Below are 6631 nucleotides of genomic sequence, written 5' to 3'. Positions count from 1 at the left end.
AATCTTCATTCGAGTTAGAATATGTGAATTATTAAAACAAACTCGTCCTAATTTTCATCAAGAAGAATTAGTTTTACCAGGTTTCCCTCCAGATAGGAGATTATGTGTTGTAACTGTTTTTAATGAATATGTGAAACGTACGACTAATATAAGAGGCACCAGTCAAAGACTGTTTATAAGTTTTCAGAAACCACATAAGCAAGTTTCTAGAGATACTATTTCTAGGTGGTTAAAGTGTCTTTTACAATTATCAGGTGTTGATACTAGTATTTTTGTGCCTTATTCTATTCGTTCAGCTTCATGTAGTGCTGCTCAGAGAAATAGTGTATCTATTGATACTATTCTTGCTACTGCAGGTTGGACTAAGGATAGTACCTTCAGAAAATTTTATAAGAAGCCTTTAATTAAAGAAGGTGAATTTGGAGAAAAGATTTTACTCAATATTAACACTAATTTATGAATATCATTTGGAAAAGATGTTTTATTTAAATGAGTAAAATTAAAATATTGTCTGTTATCAAGAGTCTGTGTTCATGATAGCAACTTTGAAAATCTCATGGGACCTCTAAGACTACGTCATCTGACGGATATAGAATTTAAAAATTAAACGAGACTTACCTGTAAGTTGAAGTTTGATTGTAATTCTATATCTGTCAGGTGACGGTCTTAGAGGTAACATGCCCGCCCAATGGAGTTCCAAGGGTTGAATTGGTTGCCCGCCCTTTACTCTTGGGTTTAGGTTTGTTTGCTATCATTCACCTTTAAAATATGAAGTAGGAGGCTGCGTGCGCATCTTATGTTACCTCTAAGACCGTCACCTGACAGATATAGAAATACAATCAAACTTCAACTTACAGGTAAGTCTCGTTTAATTTTTAAATTAATGTTTGTTCATGTTCTCAACATATCCCTGATCTATCTGAACTAATATATCTACTCTTATAAAAGTCCCTTCAATTAACATTACCATTCTGTTATTAACTTTTAAATAAATTAACATAAATTTCGATGTACCGCTATTTAATGACGATATCACGCAGGTTCTACAATAGTACGACCCTAGCGACGTAAGACAGGTTGTTCGACACGGACAGGTTGCGGATTATCAGGAGGTGGATCTGGTGGATCTACATCCCGATGATTATTAACAATAATATCTATATCAATTGGATCTAATTCATCATCATCAACATAGTTGAACACATTTGTTAACAATGACCTGGAATTCCACGTTTCTACCAATCTAATTTCACAATAATATTGTCAGATTGTCACCTCGGTTAAGTTCTTCCAAATCACTTGAGGCTTTATGATTATCAAAATTTCGTTTTGTCCTTTTTTTTATCCCTACCCGTCAAATTTCTTAGATTCGGCCATGTTGGGTTTAAATTTCTGGAAAGAGTTGTACGTAGTTGTCTTCCCATTAACAATTAACTTATGAATTGTTTTTGCACCTGTTGTTGAATCATTTCAATATATCTTTAATAATGATCGACTACCATCACCATATTATGTTGTTTAATTTTAAATGTTAATAAATCAAGGGCGTTGAGGCATAGTTGTTGGTAATAACGGTTCTTTATGTTGAGTTGATCTACTGCTCTGATTCACAAGTCCTAAATGTCAATCATGAATTCTATCAATCATTTCTTGACGCATCGACTTCTACTACAGTAAATTAATAATCCACCTATTTAACATAATCTTACACGAACCGAAAGATAAACTAGAATTTTCGGATTAACATCACGTTTAAAATCTGGCCAACTATTTTTAACATTTTGTAATACATTTCGTAAAGTTTCATCATTTGAAAGTTGCTTGGCGAATGTTATTCAATTAGATATTTTATTGGATTAATATAAACTCGAACATCTTCTTTTATCACGTTAGAACTACTGTCTTACTGTGGACTTCTTGAAAGCGTATCGGCTACTATCATTGTTTTCCCCAGGGAATATTATATTCGATAATATTGGATTATATCACATTAAGCGCATCAGCATTCTTTGACACCTTACTGGTTCTTGATCAATGTCTTTTCTGTTTATTAATTGAATAAGGGGTTTATGATCAGTTACTAAAGGAATTTAGACCCCATAAATATTGATCAAATTTTTCTCTAGCCCCAACTAATGACATTGTTTCATTCGCGTAGCGAGTTTCAGCATCAGTTAATGTTCTAGAGCAGTATGCAGCAGATTTCCAAGTGTCATTGTATTTTTGCTTATTCACCCCACCTATACCATAATGACTCGCGTCAGCACTAACCATTGTTGGTTTCTGAATATCAAATACAGCTAAAACAGGACTTGAGGTTATCAGTTTCTTGATCCTTGAAAATGCTTCTTCTTGAGCTTTATCCCCTATCCAAGATACATCTTGGATTATCAGCAAATCATTCAAAGGTTTCATAACACTTGACAAGTTTGTTTTAAACAGTATTATATTTTTATATAAATAGGGTTTCGGAAACAATCCGAGGCTTATGCTAATCCGTCACCAAATACAATGTACCAAAATACAGAAAACATAAATGAATAGATAACTAAATAAGTAAGTCAACATTCTAATATATATAATAATTAAAAAATAATGTAGAGTGATAGTTACCACGATTGATTATTTATATAAATATATGAAAGAAAGTGTGCAAAAGTGCAGAGAGAGTCCACACCAGACAAAAGTCGTCATCACCAAGAATTCCGTCCGTCCACAAGCACAAACCAAGCTACAGACAAAGACAGTTGGAGGCTGTGTTGGCTTTCAATAAATAATTTGATCAAATTCAGAATTGTGAGACTTGGAAGAAGAAAACAGGTGGCTGTATACGTAAGTGTAATAGAAATCGGGTTCAAATATAGTTTGGGGGGCATACAGTGATTTGTATTCGAATTAGGATCAGGTAAACAAGGGGCACTACTTATGCACATATACAAGGTTAGTCTACACTAGAACCAGCATACAGGGACCATTGGTAAGTTACAGGATTCAACAATAGATCAAATATACCACATCCACCGACTGGGTTAATTTTACAAGATGTATACACGATCACAACTAGGGTAAGTAAGTAAGATTCACAACTTAGTTAGGTATATACGAACCACAACTAGGGTAATTATACAAGATTCACATCTAGGGTAAGTAAACACAATCTGCAGTATGTATGATGGTCAGTATACACAATCAACAGACGTAGGTAAGTACACTAGATTCACAACTAGGGTAAGTATGCAAGGTTCACAACTAGGAAAGGTAATCACGATCCGCAACTAAGATCAGTATACACAATCAACAACTAGGGTAAGTAAACGGGATTCTCAACAAGGGTAATTATACAAGACGACAATCTCCAAGACGGCCGCCGGGACAAGTCACTGATATCTGAGCTCTGAGAACATTTCTAATACTACGAACCTATTTATTTTTATGACTTGAAATCTAAATAATCTGGACACGATTGTTAGAGACTGGAGTAAATTTTTTGTAATTCTATGGTTAAGTGTGAGTTTCATTGGGATTTATTTGGATTAGCTGCTTTTCTGTACATTTGGTATTTTTACAGTGTAATTATAATTTGTTTGTTTTACCTATTTAACTTGATGATAAACCTTAATAACTATCCTGACATGGCTGCATCGTTATTCTAAAGTTTTTGCACATCAGTTTGAATATGAATCAATTTAATAACTACATTCAGTTTGAGTGACAGAAATATAGATCTTTACACTAGCCAAGGAGTTTTGCAACAAATGAATTCGGATGGCATGATCATAATATTTTATATAATAGAGTTCTTTCTACAGAGCCGAATTTCTATTTCTGGCTACAGTTTCAAACTCTCTTCCCTTCTTAAAACTTGACCAAATTCTTAAATTAGGGTATTTCTTTTTATGACAGTAAAAGTATCAAGTTCCATTTCCTCCCAGTATGGAATGTTTACTTTTCAATTTAAATGATCATGCTATCATGTTATTATTAAATAATCAAACTCACTGACCAGATCACCCTAAACTCAACGCTGTCTGTTTGTGTGTAGGACTGTTTAGTCATTTTTATACGCCCACATGAAATGGATAAACCCTATCGAAAATCAGAAAAATAGAAAAATATTAAGTATGAGTTATTGCCCTTGTTCTTGAAAACGCGTTCAATTTTAGCTTGTAAACACTCTAGAAGGCACAATTCTTGATGGATTTTGACGAAACTTGGTGTGAGTGTTTGTATTCACCCAAGGATAAACCCTATCGAAAATCAGAAAAACTGAAAAATATTCAGTATTAGTTATTGCCCTTGTTCTTGAAAACGCGTTCAATTTCTAGCTCGTAATCACTCTAGAAGGCACAATTCTTGCCGGATTTTGAAAACTTGGTGTGAATGAACCCTATCGAAAATCAGCAGAATTGAAAAATATTTAGTATAAGTTATTGCCCTTGTTCTTGAAAACGCGTTCAATTTCTAGCTCGTAATCACTCTAGAAGGCACAATTCTTGCCGGATTTTGAAAACTTGGTGTGAATGAACCCTATCGAAAATCAGAAGAATTGAAAAATATTTAGTATGAGTTACTGCCCTTGTTCTTGAAAACTCTTTCAAATCTAGTTTTTAAACACTAAAAGGCATGATTGTTGCTGGATTTTGACAAAACTTGCTTTTATTATTCAGTCCCGCGCTGAAGATTGAGAAACGGGGTCCAGTTATGTTTGACCAGTATCATATTACATACATGCACATCTTTATGACCTCTCTAATAATAACTTTTGTATTGACCTTCATTCAACTTTTTTGATTGGTTTCTTTTGTATCTTGTTTTGAAATAATTCAATAACTTTTTTTCAAATGGTGGGGCATCGGCACTTGCAAATTGGCACAGGACAGAATTAATCGCTTAATCTGGTTACAGACCCTGCGCTGCGACGTTTGCTTTACTCGGTAAAATTATCATCATCATAAAAATATTGCCGGGTACTGTCAAATTATCGCAAATCAATAAGAATACACAATTTGAACTTTTAAATTCAGTAAATTTAAGTTGTATTCGCTAGAATTATTATTTAGTATAATTTTGAAGAACACCTCTATTTATTTGAAGGATTTTATTATGGTTTCGGGGTGCCAAAACTTTGCAGCTTTTGTAAAAATTGTAAAATTTTATCAAATATAGAAATTATGTTTCTAAAGTGATCAGATTTGTGTGTACAGTACACTTTTCTCACCATAACTTAAATTGTATCAAGATTTTAGTAATATTCCCACCAGCTTTTAAATTTATCATGGAAGGTTCCTTTCAACTTTGTTAACCTATCAATTAACAAACTATATGAAACCACAAAACATATTCAGATAGAATAACGATTCACTAACTATATGAAACCACAAAACATATTCAGATTGAATCACGATTCACTAACTATATGAAACCACAAAGCATATTCAGATTGAATAACGATTCACTAACTATATGAAACCACAAAACATATTCAGATTGAATTACGATTCACTAACTAAATGAAACCACAAAACATATTCAGATTGAATCACGATTCACTAACTATATGAAACCACAAAACACTTTCAGATAGAATCACGATTCACTAACTATATGAAACCACAAAACATATTCAGATAGAATAACGATTCACTAACTATATGAAACCACAAAACATATTCAGATTGAATCACGATTCACTAACTATATGAAACCACAAAACATATTCAGATAGAATAACGATTCACTAACTATATGAAACCACAAAACATATTCAGATTGAATCACGATTCACTAACTATATGAAACCACAAAACATATTCAGATAGAATAACGATTCACTAACAATATGAAACCACAAAACATATTCAGATTGAATAATGATTCACTAACTATATGAAACCACAAAACATATTCAGATAGAATAATGATTCACTAACTATATGAAACCACAAAACATATTCAGATAGAATAACGATTCACTAACTATATAAAACCCCAAAATATATTCAGATAGAATAACGATTCACTAACTATTTGAAACCACAAAATATATTCAGATAGAATAACGATTCACTAACTATTTGAAACCACAAAACATATTCAGATAGAATAACTATTCACTAACTATATAAAACCACAAAATATATTCAGATAGAATAACGATTCACTAACTATTTGAAACCACAAAATATATTCAGACTTTTCAATTTAAATGATGACAGTGAACTAATTATTATGTTATTATTAACTAATCAAACTCACTGACCATATCACCCTAAACTCAACGCTGCCTGTTTTGATGATCTGTTAAACACTAAAACCTGGTGTGTGGATAATGGAATGGTTATAAATGCTACAAAAACCAAAGCTATGTTAATTGTTTCCAATCTGCAAACAACAAATAACCAAATAGCATTGACCGTAAATAATATACCTGTAGAGAATGTAACCTATACTGTATTATTAGGCCTTGCTATTGACCACCATCTTGAATGGGATTTCCAAATTAAAAAACTTTCTAAAAAAAGTTCTAAAATTTACCTTCTCAGTCAAATTTAAAAAATGCATTCCATTAAGCTTACGTAAATTGTTTTATAATAGTTATATTTTACCATTTTTTAATTATTGTTCTACAGTT

Source organism: Lottia gigantea (assembly GCF_000327385.1).
Source record: "Lottia gigantea unplaced genomic scaffold LOTGIsca_4, whole genome shotgun sequence".
Taxonomy (NCBI): Eukaryota; Metazoa; Mollusca; class Gastropoda; family Lottiidae; genus Lottia; species Lottia gigantea.
This window is presented reverse-complemented; position numbering follows the sequence as displayed.